At 41.7% G+C, this 18,803-nt stretch overlaps 1 long non-coding RNA gene across 1 annotated transcript; it reads left to right on the top strand.

The window, feature by feature from the left end:
• The first annotated feature begins 969 nt into the window (after positions 1-969).
• Positions 970-18,252, top strand: LOC138088613 (uncharacterized). Its single transcript, XR_011145726.1, has 3 exons — positions 970-1,026; positions 11,455-11,676; positions 16,008-18,252. It is a non-coding gene; the product is annotated as an uncharacterized lncRNA (long non-coding RNA).
• Positions 18,253-18,803: the final 551 nt, after the last annotated feature.

Below are 18,803 nucleotides of genomic sequence, written 5' to 3'. Positions count from 1 at the left end.
GATTGTCCTCAGGTTTTTATTTCCTAACCTTGAGGAAATGGCAACCCACTCCAGTGTTCTTGCCTGGAGAATCCCAGGGACGGGGGAGCCTGGTGGGCTGCTGTCTAAGGGGTCGCACAGAGTCAGACACGACTGAAGCGACTTAGCAGTAGCAGAGACGTTTGTAGGTCTAAGTTTTGGTTTGCTTACAAAGACTACTAAGGTCTTAAGACCATCCCAGTCTAACGTCCTCCTTGTTTAGTTAATTTAATAGAAAGAAAAGCCAAAATATAACTCAGGGACCCATAAATTTCCTTTGGAGTACAGATATTTTCAGTGCCCAGTGAGAATGACTCAGTTGTGTCCAACTCTTTGCGACCCCATGGACTATAAAATCCATAGAATTCCCCAGGCCAGAATACTGGAGTGGGTAGTCTTTCCCTCCTCCAGGGGATCCTCCCAACCGACGGATTGAACCCAGGTCTCCTGCTTTGCAGGTGGATTCTTTACCAGCTGAGCCACAAGGGAAGACCAAGAAGATTTTTTTTTAAAGCCCAAACAGCTGAGTCTGATAGAATGTCACCTCCTCAGTTCATGAAAACAGAAACACATTCAAACACATTCAAAGATGGGGTCCCAGGGGCCTCCTCTGGACCACAGTGAGATCTTCAGCACATAGTAGGCATCCAACACGGATTTGTCAAGTAAATAAACCCATTTGCAGAGCAAGTATTACATCACCACCCACCCCTGACCTTTGTAACCAAAGAGGGGAAAGTGCCCTGGAATCCATCCCAAGCGCAGCATTCGCTGGGAGTGAGAGCGGCTAGACTGCAGTTCTTTGTCTGCACTCAGAGTTGGCACAGCGGCCACAGTCAGAAGCCAAGCCAATTCAATCACAGAACTGCACCTCAGCCAAGAACTGCTTAACCAAGTGGAGCCTATTTCCCGTCAACTACAAACACAGGTGTCTACAGAGGACAAACCCGAAGAACAGGTAAATGAACCAAGATTGCTCCGTGGTGTTCTCCGCACACCAAGATAAATGTGAGTAATAACTCTCAATCCAATGTGCCTGCCTGCTCAAACTCTTTTAACATCTAACTTGAAACTCACAGGACTCTACAATACGTAAAAAACTGGTTATTTCCCTCACTGATACGGCGTTTGAAAAGAATTATCAAACATGGTTTGCTCTGCCATGCACTGTTTATTCAACTAATTATGTTATCTCTCTCTTTCAAAGAGTTCTAGGCATGCAGATAAAAGCGAAAGTGCAGAACATTCCGCTTCAGTGATGAAAATTAATGGGAATATTAAGAGGGGAAAAGATGAATGATATTTAGAAAAAGGGAAGGAATGGAAATTATTTTAAATAACCACAGGTGGAATGGAAGGTTAATTGCAAAGTCCAGATGTTACTGATACTAGTGTCTCTCTGTTCACCAGGCACCAAACCACACCCCATTCATTCCATCAGGAACGGAAAGGCACTCAGAGAAGGCTACTTTCAACTAAAGGAGTGGCTGAGATTTGGGGAAATAACTGTTTTGGGGGTTTCACATCTATTACATACTCTTAGTATGGTCTCCTGATAAGATGGCATTTAAGCACCTGCTTCAGTCTTCTCTACTGAAGCGTGTAAGCCTGGGCGAGAGAGGCTGGCCATTTCCACAGTGGTCGTCTCCAGGTGTAGGTAAGACAAGTAAATCACACCCAAAGACAGACTAAAAGCTGCGTGAAGACATGAGGCCTCTGTCCCCTTGAGCTTCTTGTCCGAGGTGAGGAGAGAGCTGAGAAGGCTCTCACTGAGGAATAGCTCTGGGCTCCCTCCTTGACATCTGCTCCTCCAAGGTACTTGAGCAATTAATCTGATCTGCCAAATGGGTCTCAAATGAGTCACTCCAAAGGAGACACTCCCCAAGTAAACCAGCTCAATAGTCCTAATACTTGAACTTAGTGAAACTTAGCAAGACATGAGATACAACCCTAGGTAAAGGAAAGTAGCCATCATGAAGGTATTTTGGCCATTCTGGTCATTATTCTTGTTGCTTTTCTGACCATCTGTTTTAAGTTCTTTCTCCAGAACTTACTTCACAGTTACGGAGAACTATTTTAAGGCAGAGATACCTCAAAGACTATTATTTGCTTTGATACTATGTGGGAGTGGGTTTCTTTTGTCAAAACAAACAGCTTTTTATTGATTTATATAGTTGATTTATAGCTGATTTTAGAGTTGATTTACAACGTTGTGTTAGTTTTAGGTGTACAGCAAAGTGATTCCATTGTAAGTATATATATATATATCTTTTTTTTCAGGTTCTTTTCCCTTAGGTTAGTACGAAACATTAAGTATAGTTCTCTACTATATGGGAGGTTCTTGTTGGCTGTCTGTTTTATATACAACAGTGTGTATGTGTTAATCCCAAATTCTTAACTTTTCCCTCCCCACATCTTCCCCTTTGATAACTGTAAGTTAGTTTTCTATGAGTCTGTTTCTGTTTTGTAAAGATTAATAAGTTGATATGTAACATTTTTCATATGATAAGTGATATCGTATGATATTTGTCTTTGTCTGACTTACTGAGCATGATAATCTTTAGGTCCAACAGTGTCGCTGCAAATGACATTATTTCACCTCTCTGACCGAGTAATATTCCATTGTATATATGTACCATGTCTTCTTTATCTGTTCCTTCGTTGATGGACATTTAAGTTGCTTCCATGTCTTAGCTATTGTAAACAGCTCTGTAATGAACTTTGGGATACATGTATCTTTTTGAATTATGGTTTTCTCCAGATGTATGCCAAGAAGTAGGATTTGGGGATCAAATGGTAGTTCTATTTTTCATTTTTTAAGGAACCTTCATACCGTTCTTCATAGCAGCTGTATCAGTTTACATTCCTACCAACAATGCAGGAGGGTACCTTTTTCTCCACACCCTCTCCAGCATTTGTTACTTGTAGACTTTTTAATGAGGGCCATTCGGACCAGTGTGAGGTGATACCTCCATGTAATTTTGATTTGTAATTTTGATAATTAGCAACATTGAGCACCTCTTAGTGTGCTTTTTGGCCATTTTTTGATTGTGTTGTTTGGTTTTTTATATTAAGCAATATGAGCTATTTGTATATTTTGGAGACTAATCTCATGTCAGTAGCATCATTTGAAAATATTTTCTCCTAGCCCTTAGGTTGTCTTTTTAATTTGTTGATGGTTTTCTTTGTTGTGCAAAAGCTTTAAGTTTAATTAGGTCAATTGTTTATTTTTGCTTTTATTTCCATTACTGTAGGAGATGGATTCAAGAAAATATTGTCATGATTTTTGTCAAAAAGTATTCCATCTATTTTTTTCTCCAGGAGTTTTATAGTATTCTGTCTTACAAGTAAGTCTTTAATCCCTTTTTACTTTATTTTTGTACTTTGTGTTAGACAAGGTTTTAATTTAAGCCTTTTCTATGTAGCTGTCCAACCCAGTACCACTCATTGAAGGAGTTGTCTCTTCTCCACCATATAGTCTTGCCTCCTTTGTCACAGATTAATTAACGGTACGTGTGTGGGCTTATTTCTGGGCGCTCTGCTCTGCTCCTTTGACCTAGGTGTCTGTTTTTGTGTCATTACCATACCATTTTGATTACTATATCCTTGTAGTAGAGTCTGAAGTCAGGGAGCATGATTTCTCCAGCTCCGTTCTTTTTCTCTCAAGATTGTTTTGGCTATTCATGTTCTTTTGCATTCCATACAAGCTTTAAAATTATTTGTTCTGGTTCTGTGAAAAATATCATTGGCATTTTTTTAGGAACAATACTTTTTTTTTTTTTTTAAAGAAATCTGTAAATTGACAAAGGAACCCACCAAAATGCAGTGCTATGATTCTTGGAGCACTGGGGGAATTTTCTGGAGGAGGCCATGTTCAGGCTGAGTCTTATGCAACAGATCAGCATTGGAGAGAGAATCCAGGCAGAGAAGGCCCTGCGTGGAGATGCAGACCAGAACATGTGTGTGTGCGTGGGATGGCACGGATGGTTTGTGGGAAGCTAGAGGGGATGGTTGACACCAGGCGACAAGGGCTTTTACAGACTCTGCCAAGCAGTGCGGCCTTCACCCTGTGGCCACTGAAAGGCCAGCTAGTGTTTTTACATTAGAGGAGACATGCTCAGATCTGTTTACAGGACTGGCACAGTGCAGGAGAGGCCAGTGCACAGATGCTGGCTGTGAGCCAGCTGCAGTGAGTCAGGAAGGAGTTGGGAGCGCGTCAGTGATGACAGCGGCAGTCGGCTTGGACGAGTGGGCACAGAGGCCCGAGATCCGTAGGAGGCAGAATCTGCAGGGTCTCACAGCCACTGATATGGGGAGTGAGAAGGCAGCCAGGGACCACAGGGATGCTTAGCTTGGGAGAACTGAATGGAAGGGAACACTGCTGCTCTGCTCACAGATTTCAGAAGGGGCGGGAGGGTAGGGAGGGGGTGAGGTCAGCAGGAGGTACATTGAGGCTGAGACCCACAGGACAACGAGGAGCAAGGAGCCAAAGACAGCTCATCTCTTCTGTTCCCCGTGGTCCTGGGGTCCATTCATCTGTTTCGAGGCAAACTTGCTCTGTTCAGTTCAGTTCAGTCGCTCAGTCCTGTCCGACTCTTTGCGACCCCATGAATCGCAGCACGCCAGGCCTCCCTGTCCATCACCAACTCCTGGAGTTCACTCAGATTCACGTCCATCAGGTCCGTGATGCCATCCAGCCATCTCATCCTCTGTCGTCCCCTTCTCCTCCTGCCCCCAATCTCTTCCAGCATCAGAGTCTTTTTCAATGAGTCAACTTTTTGCATGAGGTGGCCAAAGTACTGGAGCTTCAGCTTTAGCATCATTCCCTCCAAAAAAATCCCAGGGCTGATCTCCTTCAGAATGGACTGGTTGGATCTCCTTGCACTCCAAGTGACCCTCAAAAGTCTTCTCCAACACCACAGTTCAGAAGCATCAATTCTTCAGCGCTCAGCCTTCTTCACAGTCCAACTCTCACATCCATACATGACCAAAGGAAAAACCATAGCCTTGACTAGACAGACCTTAGTCGGCAAAATAATGTCTCTGCTTTTGAATATACTATCTAGGTTGGTCATAACTTTCCTTCCAAGGAGTAAGCGTCTTTTAATTTCATGGCTGCAGTCACCATCTGCAGTGATTTTGGAGCCCCCCAAAATAAAGTCTGACACTGTTTCCACTGTTTCCCAATCTATTTCCCATGAAGTGATGGAACCGGATGCCATGATCTTAGTTTTCTGAAAGTTGAGCTTTAAGCCAACTTTTTCACTCTCCTCTTTCACTTTCATCAAGAGACTTTTTAGTTCCTCTTCCCTTTCTGCCATAAGGGTGGAGTCATCTGCATATCTGAGGTTATTGATATTTCTCCCAGCAATCTTGATTCCAGCTTGTGTTTCTTCCAGGCCAGCATTTCTCATGCTATACTCTGCATAGAAGTTAAATAAGCAGGGTGACAATATACAGCCTTGATGTATTCCTTTTGCTATTTGGAACCAGTCTGTTGTTCCATGTCCAGTTCTAACTGTTGCTTCCTGACCTGCATATAGATTTCTCAAGAGGCAGGTTAGGTGGCCTGGTATTCCCATCTCTCTCAGAATTTCCCACAGTTTATTGTGATCCACACAGTCAAAGGCTTTGGCGCAGTCAATAAAGCAGAAATAGATGTTTTTCTGGAAATCTCTTGCTTTTTCCATGATCCAGCGGATGTTGGCAATTTGATCTCTGGTTCCTCTGCCTTTTCTAAAACCAGCTTGAACATCAGGGAGTTCACAGTTCACGTATTGCTGAAGCCTGGCTTGGAGAATTTTGAGCATTACTTCACTAGCATGTGAGATGAGTGCAATTGTGCGGTAGTCTGAGCACTTTTTGGCATTGCCTTTCTTTGGAATTGGAATGAAAACTGACTTTTTCCAGTCCTGTGGCCACTGCTGAGTTTTCCAAACTTGCTGGCATATTGAGTGCAGCACTTTCACAGCATCATCTTTCAGGATTTGAAATAGCTCTACTGGAATTCCATCACCTCCACTAGCTTTGTTTGTAGTGATGCTTTCTAAGGCCCACTTGACTTCACATCCAAGATGTCTGGCTCTAGATTAGTGATCACATCATCATGATTATCTGGGTCTTGAAGATCTTTTTCGTACAGTTCTTCTGTGTATTCTTGCCACCTTTTCTTAATATCTTCTGCTTCTGTTAGGTCCATACCATTTCTGTCCTTTATTGAGCCCATCTTTGCATGAAATGTTCCCTTGGTATCTCTAATGTTCTTGAAGAGATCTCTAGTCTTTCCCATTCTGTTCTTTTCCTCTATTTCTTTGCACTGACCACTGAAGAAGGCTTTCTTATCTCTTCTTGCTATTCTTTGGAATTCTGCATTCAGATGCTTATATCTTTCCTTTTCTCCTTTGCTTTTCACCTCTCTTCTTTTCACAGCTATTTGTAATGCCTCCCCAGACAGCCATTTTGCTTTTTTGCATTTCTTTTCCATGGGGATGGTCTTGATCCCTGTCTCCTGTACAATGTCACGAACCTCAGTCCATAGTTCATCAGGCACTCTATCTATCAGATCTAGACCCTTAAATCTATTTCTCACTTCCACTGTATAATCATAAGGGATTTGATTTAGGTCATACCTGAATGGTCTAGTAGTTTTCCCTACTTTCTTCAATTTAAGTCTGAATTTGGCAATAAGGAGTTCATGATCAGAGCCACAGTCAGCTCCCAGTCTTGTTTTTGTTGACTGTATAGAGCTTCCCCAACTTTGGCTGCAAAGAATATAATCAATCTGATTTCGGTGTTGACCATCTAGTGATGTCCATGTGTAGAGTCTTCTTTTGTGTTGTTGGAAGAGGGTGTTTGCTATGACCAGTGCATTTTCTTGGCAAAACTCTATTAGTCTTTGCCCTGCTTCATTCCACATTCCAAGGCCAAATTTGCCTGTTACTCCAGGTGTTTCTTGACTTCCTACTTTTGCATTCCAGTCCCCTATAATGAAAAGGACATCTTTTTTTGGGTGTTAGTTCTAAAAGATCTTGTAGGTCTTCATAAAACCGTTCAACTTCAGTGTCTTCAGCGTTACTGGTTGGGGCATAGACTTGGATAACTGTGATATTGAATGATTTGCCTTGGAGATGAACGGAGATCATTCTGTCGTTTTTGAGATTTCATCCAAGTACTGCATTTCGGACTCTTTTGTTGACCATGATGGCTACTCCATTTCTTCTGAGGGATTCCTGTGCGCAGTAGTAGATATAATGGTCATTTGAGTTAAATTCACCCATTCCAGTCCATTTTAGTTCGCTGAGTCCTAGAATGTCAACGTTCACTCTTGCCATCTCCTGTTTGACCACTTCCACTTTGCCTTGATTCATGGACCTGACATTCCAGGTTCCTATGCAATATTGCTCCTTACAGCATCAGACCTTGCTTCTATCACCAGTCACATCCACAACTGAGTATTGTTTTTGCTTTTGGCTCCATCCCTTCATTGTGTCTAAAACTGGTTCTAGAGCCCCTGGATTAAGACCCACTGGATCTGACCTTCTACCAGGGACACTGCTTCCTGCTCACACCCATCCTGAAAAAGAGTTCTTTTCCAGGCTTTTTTGACCACCTCACTTTTGAGGTTTTGTGGCTTTTTCCAACTCTGTTAGTTCAGGAACTGCCTTTCAGATTACCTAGCACCCACCTCAGCCCCACTGATTTCCCTTCTCACATCTGTTCCTGATTTGAAATACCACAGAATAGACCAAAATTAGTAAGCCTGAATGAAAGATAATACAACCTTCAGTCCAGGGTATTGCTTTACAAGTGTAAACAATAATTTATGTCCAGAAAGAGTGGCCTAAAGTCCATGTCCTGGTATTTCTTTGGAAGGAATGATGCTAAAGCTGAAACTCCAGTACTTTGGCCACTTCATGCAATGAGTTGACTCATTGGAAAAGACTCTGATGCTGGGAGGGATTGGGGGGCAGGAGGAGAAGGGGACGACAGAGGATGAGATGGCTGGATGGCATCACTGACTCGATGGACGTGAGTCTGAGTGAACTCCGGGAGTTGTTGATGGAAAGGGAGGCCTGGCATGCTGCGATTCATGGGGTCTCAAAGAGTCGGATACGACTGAGTGACTGAACTGAACTGAACTGAAAGTCCATGTCACCTACCATGTCCAAATCCCCCTTCTCTTGCCTTGCCTTCCATTCATTTGTCCTACAAATTCTTGTCACCTTTCCTTCTTGCCCCCAGAGTCTCACTGGTACCCCCTGGTTCTTAGAGGCACTATGAGCTCCTAGCCTGACAGGCACACAGTCGTGAATGCTCCTGAGGGCTATTTTACCTTCCTTTTCCCCTTCCTGGAATTCACATTGAGGTCATCGCCACACTGAAACCTTCATTAGCACCCCAGGGTCTATGTCAGAGAATCCAAACTCTTCCATCTCTAAGATCTGAACCCAACAGTCAGATGCATCTACACTACTGTGTCTTTCCCATCCTCCTCTGGGCCCGTCTGCCAACCAGACTCAGCCACCTCTGTTCTTTGTGTGTGCTTTTATACTATTTCCTTGACTTGAACACTGTGAAGTTTCTTTTTTTTTTTTTTTTAACCTTTAAATGTCTTAGCCATCGATCCAGGTCTATCTCAATTATCACCTCCTTTGAGAAACCATTCTTTTACTTTTCTGGTAAAGTTTTATGATAGTCCAGTCTACTTACTTTTCATCCTCTCCTCCTGTGTTCTTTTTTTAAAAGCTTTTTATTTTTTATTGGAGTATAGCCAATTGACAATGTTATGATTGTTTCAGGTGGACAGCAAAGGAACTCAGCCATATATGTGCAAGTATCCATTCTTCCCCAAACTCCCGTCCCATCCAGGCTGCCACATAACATTGAGCAGAGTTCCCTGTGCTATACAGCAAGTCCTGGTCAATTTGAAATGTCCATTCGAAATACAGCAGTATGTACACGTCTGTCCTAAACTCCCTGACATTACTTCCCTCCATTCCTCTCCCCCAGAAATCATAAATTCATTCTCTAAGTCTGTGAGTCTCTTTCTGTTTTGTAAATAAGTCCATTTTTATCATTTCCTTCTAGATTCTGCATATAATGGATGTTATACAATATTGCTCCTTCTCTGTCTGACTTATTTCACTCAGTATGAGAATCTCTAGGTCCATCCATTTTGCTGCAAATGGTATTTTCCATTCTTTTTAATGGATGAATAATATCCCATTGTATTTATGTACCATATCTTCTTTATCCACTCATCTGTCAATGGATAATTAGGTTGCTTCCACGTCTTGGCTATTATAACCAGTAAGAACATTATGGTGCCAATATCCTTTTGGATCATGTTTTTCTCTAGACCTAGGTCCAGAGTGAGATTGCAGGGTCATATAGTAGCTCTACGGTTAGTTTTCTAAGGAACCTCCATATTGTTCTTCATAGTGACTGTACCAATTTACATTCCCACAAACAGTGTAGGGCAGTTTCCTTCTCTCCACATTTTCTCCAGCATTTATTGTTTGTGAAGTTTTTGATGATAGCCATTCTGACTCATGTGAGGTGATATTTCACTGTTTTTATTTGCATTTCTCTAATAATTACTGATGTTGAATATAGTTTCACGTGCCCCTTAGGCATCTGTACATCTTCTTTGGAGAAATGGCTATTTAGGTCTTCCGCCCATTTTTTGATTGTTTTGTTTGCTTTGCTGATGTTAAGCCTCAAGAGCTGTTGGTCTGTTTTGGAGACTAATCCCTTTTTAGGACTTCCCTGATAGCTCAGTTGGTAAAGAATTTGCCTGCATTGCGGGGGACCCAGCTTTGATAACTGGGTTGGGAAGATGCTCTGGAGAAGGGATAGGCTACCCACTCTGGTATTCTTGGGCTTCCCTTGTGGCTCAGCTGGTAAAGAATCCACCTGCAATGCAAGAGACCTGGGTTTGAACCTGAGCTGGGAAGATGCCCTGGAGAAGGGAAAGGCTACCCACCCCAGTATTCTGGCCTGAGAATTTCATGGACTGTATAGTCCATGGGGTCGCAGAGTCAGACACAACTGAGTGACTGTCTCTAATCCTTTATCAGTCACATTTGCAAATATTCTTTCCCAACTGGTGGGTTGTTTTTTCATTTTGTTTATTATTTCCTTTGCTATGCAAAAGCTTTTGAGTTTAAGTAGGTCTCATTTGTTCGTTTTTATTTCCATTATTCTGGGAGATGGGTCAGAAAGGATATTGCTGAATTTATGTCAGAGAGTGTTCTGCCTATGTTTTCCTCTAGGAGTTTTAAAGTGTCCAGTCTCCCATATAGGTCTTTAATCCATTCTGAGCTTATTTTTGTGTATGATGTTAAAGAATGATCTAATTTCATTTTTTCCCCCATGTATATCTGTCCTGTTTTCCCAGCACCATTTGCTGAAGAGACTCTTTCCAACATTATGTAGCCTTTCCTACTTTGTCAGACATTAATTGACCACAAGTGCATGGGGTTATTTCTGAGCTTTCTATTTTGTTCCATTGGTCTCTATTTCTCTTTTTGTGCCAGTACCACACTGTTTTGATTATTGTAGCTTTGTAGTATAGTCTGAGGTCAGGGATTCTTCCAGTTCCATTTCTCTTTCTCAAGATTGCTTTGGCTATTTGGGATCTTCTGTGTCTCCATACAAGTTTTAATGTTTTTTTTTTTTCCAGTTCTTCATTGAATCTGTAGGTTGCCTTGGATAGTCATTTTGATAATATTGATTTTTCCAATCCATGAACACCATGTATCTTTCCATTTGTTTGTGTCTTCTTCAATTTCTTTCATTGGGGTCTTATAGTTTTCAAAGTGCAGGTCTTTTGTCTCCTTAAGTAGATTTATCCCTAGGTATTTTATTCTTTTTGATGCAGTGGTAAATGGAATTGTTTCTTGAATTTCTCTATCTGATCTTTCAATGTTCGTGTATAGAAATGCAACAGATTTCTATGTATTATCATTGATGAGGTCTAATAGTTTTCTGGTAGCAGAGAGTGGGGGTTAAAAACCAAAATGTGAAATGATTTTGAAGATTAACCTCATCCTCCATAGTCACCCTTCAGGATAGCAGAGAGGAGCCTGTCTTCCATGGAGGTCCTTCCCTCTTAATATCATTGCTCCAACTTTCAAAACAAAGGCCTTTACTCTCTTTTAGCAGATAAGAGCTTCATAAATACATGTCTCAGTCTTGTTAGGCATCAAACAAACACACTGAGACCCTAAGGAATTAACTGATTAGAGCAGGACAGCCTTTGAGAAAATGAGTATGAGTCGGGAATTTGGATCTATTTTCCTCAGTTTCCAGAACTTTGTAGCCTTAGGCAAATTACTCAACTTTTAAGTTTGAGCTTCTGAGACTTCTCTGGTGGTACAATGGATAGGAATCTGCCTGCTAATGTAGGGAACATGGTTTTGACCCCTGATCTAGAAAGATTCCACGTGCTGCAGAGCAGCTAAAGCCGATGAACCACAACCACGGAGCCCATGCTCTGGAGCCCACAAGCCACAACCACTGAGCCCACTTGCTGCAACTGCTGAAGTTCACGAGCCTGGAGCCTGTGCTCCACAGCAAGAGAAGCTCCCGCAGTGAGAAGCCATACACTGCAACAAGGAGCAGCCCCTGCTCACTGCAACTAGAGAAGGCCTCAAAGTAAGTACATATATAAAGATTGAACTTCTCTATCTGTATGAGAGACAGAATTGCAACTACTTCTTAAGATTGCTACAAAATTTAGATTAAGCCATATGTTTAAATGCTTAGTACACAGCCTGGCACAAAGTAGGAGCTCAATAAATGTCCTGTTATACCTCCTTTGGACAGACTTGCATCTGAATAATTTGTGCATGCTGCTCTTCCAGTCGGGGAAGGCAATGGCAACCCACTCCAGTACTCTTGCCTGGAAAATCCCATGGATGGAGGATCCCCCCATGGGGTCGCTGAGAGTCGGACATGACTGAGCAACTTCACTTTCACTTTTCACTTTCATGCATTGGAGAAGGAAATGGCAACCCACTCCAGTATTCTTGCCTGGCGAATCCCAGGGACGGGGGAGCCTGGTGGGCTGCCATTTATGAAGTCGCACAGAGTTGGACACGACTGATGTGACTTAGCAGCAGCAGCAGCAGCAGCAGCTATTCCAGTCACTAGGTTGAAAGTATCTGGAAAGTGAAGACCATCTGTTAATTGCTTTTGTGTCTCCATTAGTTCAAATCATATGTGCTTTTCAAATTGAATCAAAATTTGCTACTGGATATTGATATAATATAGATATATGAACAAAATAATTCTACTGAATTCCCAGGTTGGCTGCAGATTAATTAATTCTGATTAACGAGGACTGTCACCTTCCATATAAACCTGTACAACAATGCACGGTCTCTTTTGTACAATAATTTCTTCCATTTCCAGGCCATGGCTGCCCTTCCCCAAACTCCTAGAGCAGTTCATGTTCTGGTCCTACAATCCTACTTACTGCTCCCAACTCTCTTTGCCCTTCCCTCTCTAAGTCCTTCACTGCAGGTCTGCTGCAATCCCTCTTAGCCTGGGTCGTGTCTCCTGTGATTTTGGGGGGGACTCATTGTCCTCTTTTTTCAGCCTCCTCCCCTCCCCAAGCCTCATCTGAGTCTTACAGTCAACTCTAATAGAAAGTTGGATAAATATGTCCCTATCTTCTTAGCTAGAAGCCTCCACACTGGATGGAAACTTTTCTTGGTGGCTTGAGATCCTTTCTACCACCACTCACTTCTCCAGTTTTCATTGTTTTGTCTTCATAATTTATAATTTAATAATTTGCCTTCTTTTTAAGAAAGTGTCTATGGGATCACAACGTCTGAGATGAACAGCGGTCCTGGGGGACTTGGACAGTTGGAGTCCTGCCTTTGCCTAATTTTCAAGGACAGAGGGCACCTCCTACACCAGGAGGGGTGAGGGCATCCAGAGAGCACCCAGCATTTGCAGTGTGCCCTGCGGTACCCTGATGCTCTCACCTGACTCAGTGCATCCCCAAACCAGCACCCACCAAAGCAACTGACCTCTCCATAGCCCTCCCTTTGAGGGTGTTACTTTTTTTATTTTTTTCAGTGCACAGTACATACTTGTGTCCAGGAGTTAAATTTATAGCTGCCATTCTAAAATTATTACTGTTAGAAAATATTTTTCCTTATAATTTCAGAATATAAAGAGGGGTAGAAAAGACCAAAAATAATAACAACGCAGAGTTGCCTCAAGGGCTACTAAACTGAATAAGCTCATTTGCCTGTCTTTGAAATGACTCCAGACAAGTACATGTTTTATAGTTTTATGATTGCTTTTTCTTCAATTTTCTTGCCCCTTCTGTCAGTGTAATAGAAGTTATTTTTTATTAGTTTTCTCTGGCTTCTTTCTATTACATCTGATTTGCTGGCCACCAAAGGAGAGCAATAAAACCATACTTTTATACCACTTAGAACTGGGTCCAAAAGATACGTAAATAGGACTCAGGATAAACTTGAGTACCTGGATATTGTGAGGCAGCTCTGAATTCCCAGTTAACTCTTTGGCCTGATGGATTATTCTCTATTTCCTGAGAGCTAGATTGCTTTGTTAAATAACCACTGAGTACGTGAGAAGAGTTTTTTATAATATTAGTGTTCTTGTTGACAGGAAATGGTGGAGCTGAATCAGCAGACCGACATGTCCTCTAAAGCAGTGTCAAATCATGTCTTGTAACAAAATTTAAAGACCTTGGGTACTGGAGATGCCAATTGCCAAACTGCATTACAAAACAAGCCTGATTATTAAGTATTCCACTGAGTATGTGTACGATAACAGATCAGGAGAGGTTATTTTCTTACCAGTGTTCTGCCAACTCTCAGTTTGAGTCTAACACTTTGGCTGAGCACATTTCCCCTTTCTGTTTCATCCAAATAAATTTTGCTTTTTTGGTTTCCTGTCATATAAGGTTATGTGTACAAAAAAGGCCATATCTTCTAACCTCTGGTCTTTGGGTAAAGGGAATTTCAGACTGTACCATGAGACTAATTAGTAAGCAAAGCTGCTTAGTGCCAGCTGCTATGGAAACGTCAGATACTCCATTCCATCAGACTATGTCATTTTAATTGGCATTGAGGGAAAGGAGACCTAATTTCTAGGAACAACTTAAGCCAAAATTCTTTACCAACTTGATGAAGCATTTTGAATTTGAAGTGAAAAGTCAACCTCTTGAAGGGGAAAAAAATATTTTTATGAAAAACTTGAGAACAGGACACCTGAAAAGGAAAAAATGATTTAAATTATGTCTGTGGAAAAGATTATTGTGTATTTGACCATTTTTGTTTCTCTTAAATCTAATCTATTAGAAGGCTATTAGATCAGCGTGCTCCAAGAGCTTAATCCTGTGGGTTTATAAGAAGCTAATGACTAACCCACGGAACAAAGGACCTGCCAATCACGTTAGCCATCCTGTAGTGCTTTTATAATTGGCACTTTGATTAAGATTCTTTAGTTTTCAGGCTAAAGAAACTGACTCTGGCTAATCCAAATGAATTAGGAGAGTGTGTTACAGGGTTGCTCACAAAATCAAAGGAAGGGCAGCACAGACCTTGCAGAGGAAAGAAATCAGAGCAGATCCAGAGACATCACTGGGGTTGGTTGCTCACAAACATTCTCTCCGCTGCTGCTGCTGCTAAGTCGCTTCAGTCGTGTCCGACTCTGTGAGACCCCATAGATGGCAGCCCACCAGGCTCCCCCATCCCTGGGATTCTCCAGGCAAGAACATTGGAGTGGGTTGCCATTTTCTTCTCCAATGCATGAGAGTGAAAATTGAAAGTGAAGTCGCTCAGTCATGTCTGACTCTTTGCAACCCCATGTACTGCAGCCCACCAGGCTCCTCCATCCATGGGATTTTCCAGGCAAGAGTACTGGAGTGGGGTGCCATTGCCTTCTCCAGACATTCTCTCTAGGACACTCATATCAGGTGACTCAGTTCTGAGAAGTTTCAGTTTCTCCAGATCTCCATTCATTGTCAAATGTCTGGGGAAGAAATATCCTCTTGGCCCAGGCACAGTTAGCATCTCTGTGGGCCCCTGAGTTCAGTCCCTCAGTTGTATTTGACTCTTCTGCAACCCCATGGACTATAGCCTGTCAGGCTCCTCTGTCCATGGAATTTTCCAGGCAAGAATACTGGAGCAGTTGCCATTTCCAACTTCAGGAAAACTTCCTGACCTAGGGGTTGAACCCTCGTCTCTTGCATCTCCTGCATTAACAGGCAGATTCTTCACCACTGCGCCACCTGGGAAGCATATCTACCCTTGGGTTAACAGCCACTGCCAAGGATAAAGGCCATAGAGTGAAAGGGAAAGGAAAATTATCAAGGCCACTCAGAGAATCATTGTGTACTGAGCAGGAACCCCAATTCTATCTACTGTTATTGCTGAAGTCATAATGAGGCTCTAGGTTCATGGAGTTACCAACAGAACATTGGTTTTCCTGAATAATTTCAACACTTTATTAAGTACCTATAGTGTGCCAGGGAGAAGACAAAACTCCAGGTATAAAAAAGTTCTCAATCAAGTAAGAGCTGCAGATGTTTAAACAATGAGAAGCATCAAAACAGACATAATTCAGGCTTATGCATATTTAGGAAGCTATTAGAAGCTTTAAGAATCTGCCTACAATGCAGGAGGCCTGTGTTCGATCCCTGGGTTGGGAAGATCCCCTGCAGAAGGAAAAGGCTACCCACTCCAGTATTCTGGCCTGGAGAATTCCATGGACTATCCATGGAGTCACAAAGAGTCAGACTTTCACTTCACTAGAAGCTTTAGAAAATATCATTTGACATACACCTGAGACGTCAGGGAAATCTTTTCAGAGGAAAGAATATTTGTCTTTTTTTTTGGTCTTATTTATTTTTGTCTTTTTTTTTAATTGAAGTATACTTGATGTACAATATTGTGTTGGTTTTAAGTGTACAGCAAAATAATTCATTTATGCATTTTTTTCAGATTATTTTCTATTATAGGTTATGAGCTGAGTCTTGAAGGATATGTGGGAATTTATTATGAAATGAAGATGAGAGGCATGCCCTCTAGATCAAAGCACAAAATACCTATGAAGAGTAGAAGTAAGAGGCAGTGTGGCTGTCTGCAGAGCTTTGAGTACTTCAGTGTCGTTGGGGTTTGGGGATCTGAAGTGGAAGCTGCTGAAAATAAGTCTGGAGGAAGAGGCACACCCTGCAAGTTCCTATTATATAACATGAAGGTCTATGGATCTGATGCTCTAGGCAACAGAGAGAGGGTAAAGGATTTTTGATTTGGCTGAGTGACATGTTGAATGTTGTTTTTAGAAAGACCACTTTGGCAGCAATGGAAAAGAGTATGAACACGGGAAGAAGACCGGCTACACGGAACTTGCCATAGAGTTGAAAAAGAAAGTCCAGGGAAGTCCAGACTTCTTTCTCACATAGCAAACTAGACGGTGGGGTTGCTAGCTGAGAAGAGGGGCTGAAGAAGAGACTGCCGAAGCCAATCAGAGGCCAAGTGCACACACAGGGCTGCCGTCAGAAGAGAGGCGTTTCTGAGTTAACAGGGCAAGATAGCCATTCAAAATGTGGATATTAACGAGTTTCATATGTAGAATATTTTGAATAAACACAGACCTGAGAATGGAATCTTGGAGACTATAATTAATGGATGGATCAAGGGAAAGAACTGAGTTGGAAATTCAAGAATAATAAGAAGAGCAGTAAAAAGCAGATATAACCGAAAGTGGACAGAGGAAAGGGAAGGAAATTCAAGAAAGAGTATGTGCAGGTTAGGATGAGACTTCGCTGCAGGTTACACTTCTTTCTCTTATACTGGATGTGGAGCTAGGCCGCTGGCGCTAGTATGGGGCTTCATTATCATCCAGTTCCTTCTACATTTTACCCAGAATCTTGATAATCCAACTGGGTTCCTCAAGATTCATCTCAGGGGAAGGAGGACATGTTGAAGAAGGGAGAGTCCTCCCTGTAAGGACACTTCTCTCCACTTTACCCAGCGCTTCTGTCCATTGGCAGAATTTAGCCATATGAACACACCTCCCTTTAAAGGAGGCTGGGAAGTGCATATCAAATTTGCGGCAACCAGAAGTCCAGCTGAAAATAGAGCTCTGTTTTACTAAGAAGGGGTAAACGTATCCTGAAAGCAAACTGGAAATTTCTGCCACACAAGAGTTGGTGAACAGTGACACGAACTGAAGAGAGTTCTCGTGAGATGAGGATTGAAAGGCATTCACTGAATCAATGACAACCTTGGCAAAAGTAGTTTCTCGGAGCGATGAAAAGGTAAATCAAATTGCAAATAGATAGAAAACCGATCTTAAGGGACATGAAATCGTATATGGATTTTGCTTTCAACAAACGGGGCTGTGAAAAGGGAGGTGAGAGGTGAGAGCAGTGAGCTTGCCCTGTCACGGGATGGAGCTCGTGAAGAGTCGGGGCTCGGACTTGAATGGGCCCTGCCGCAGAGGGCGGCAGCCTTGGGAACCAGGACAAGGGAGTGACGGTCTGCCCCTGGAAACGGCTTCAAGGGTAAACCTAAATCCAATCTGACCCAAAGAACTCGGCCCTACAGATCCTTTGCATGAATCAGGAGTGGTTGATTTACTAAAGTGAGCCAGAGGATTCCGACAGTGGAAGTTTTAGGTTTCCTACTAGAAAAAAAAGCTTATCAATTTTATTCCAGTGTTTGAAGCTGTAAATTATGAAAGTAAGTTGGCAGGCATGGTTTTCATCATGTGTCTGAAAGACAAATGAAGTCAGGATTAAGAGGAAGATAGAGATTAAGGCAGAAAGAAAGGGAAAGTCAGGGTCTTAGCAGCATTTAGATTCTCGCTTCTTATTGTTCCTGAGACTCAACTATCTTTCCCTGGAGAAGTGTGAGATCAAGATCCTTATAATAAAAATCTCCTTCCTGCTTAAGTAAATTCATGACTTAGTTACTAAGTTGTGTCCAACTCTTGCAACCCACGGACTATAGCTCTCCAGACTCCTCTGTCCTTGTGATTTCCCAGGCAAGAAACCCACTGGAGTGGGTTGCCATTTCCTTCTCCAGGGGATCTTCCTAGCCCAGGTATTGAATTCTGGTCTCCTGCATTGCAGGCGGATTCTTTACCGACCGAGTTACCAGGCTCAGAGTAGATGTTCCATAAACAACCACTGAATAAACACCTCCTATCATGTGGAACTTTTGTCTCAAAACAATGTGATGCCTATGAGAATGCCTCAAAAATGATAAAAATAATATATCAATATGACAGATTAAAATATGTTTCACTTCTTGAACAAATGTATTTCTTTCTATTTTTATTAGGTTTTCCACTCAGGATAGTATTGCAATTCATTTTCAAAATGATGAATTTTTATTCCAATAAAAGAATCATAACTGAACTGTGATCTTAATGTTATTTAACTTGAATTAGATATGACTTTTATGATCATTATAAAATATCAGAACAGATAAGGATGATATTTATAATGAATTCTTTGAAATTTCTTCTTTCCTATTTTAAAATTTAGCTTTCCAGAAATACATAATCTTCCTCTTTATACAATGGAGTAGTTAAAACATAATGTTAATCTATTTCCTCTCAAAAGAAATTTGTTTAAATGACCAGAACTCTCTTGGAAAACACTTCCAGTAACTTCTAATGAAGTTAAAATCTCATCATGATTATAATTATTAGGATTATATCCACTGGTAGAATTTCCCATTAGTATAGAAAAGAAGTATTAATATGTTCATGGCTATTTTTTTATCAGT

This window comes from Capricornis sumatraensis, chromosome 11, assembly GCF_032405125.1.
Source record: "Capricornis sumatraensis isolate serow.1 chromosome 11, serow.2, whole genome shotgun sequence".
NCBI classification, from domain to species: Eukaryota; Metazoa; Chordata; class Mammalia; order Artiodactyla; family Bovidae; genus Capricornis; species Capricornis sumatraensis.
This window is presented reverse-complemented; position numbering and strand designations above follow the sequence as displayed.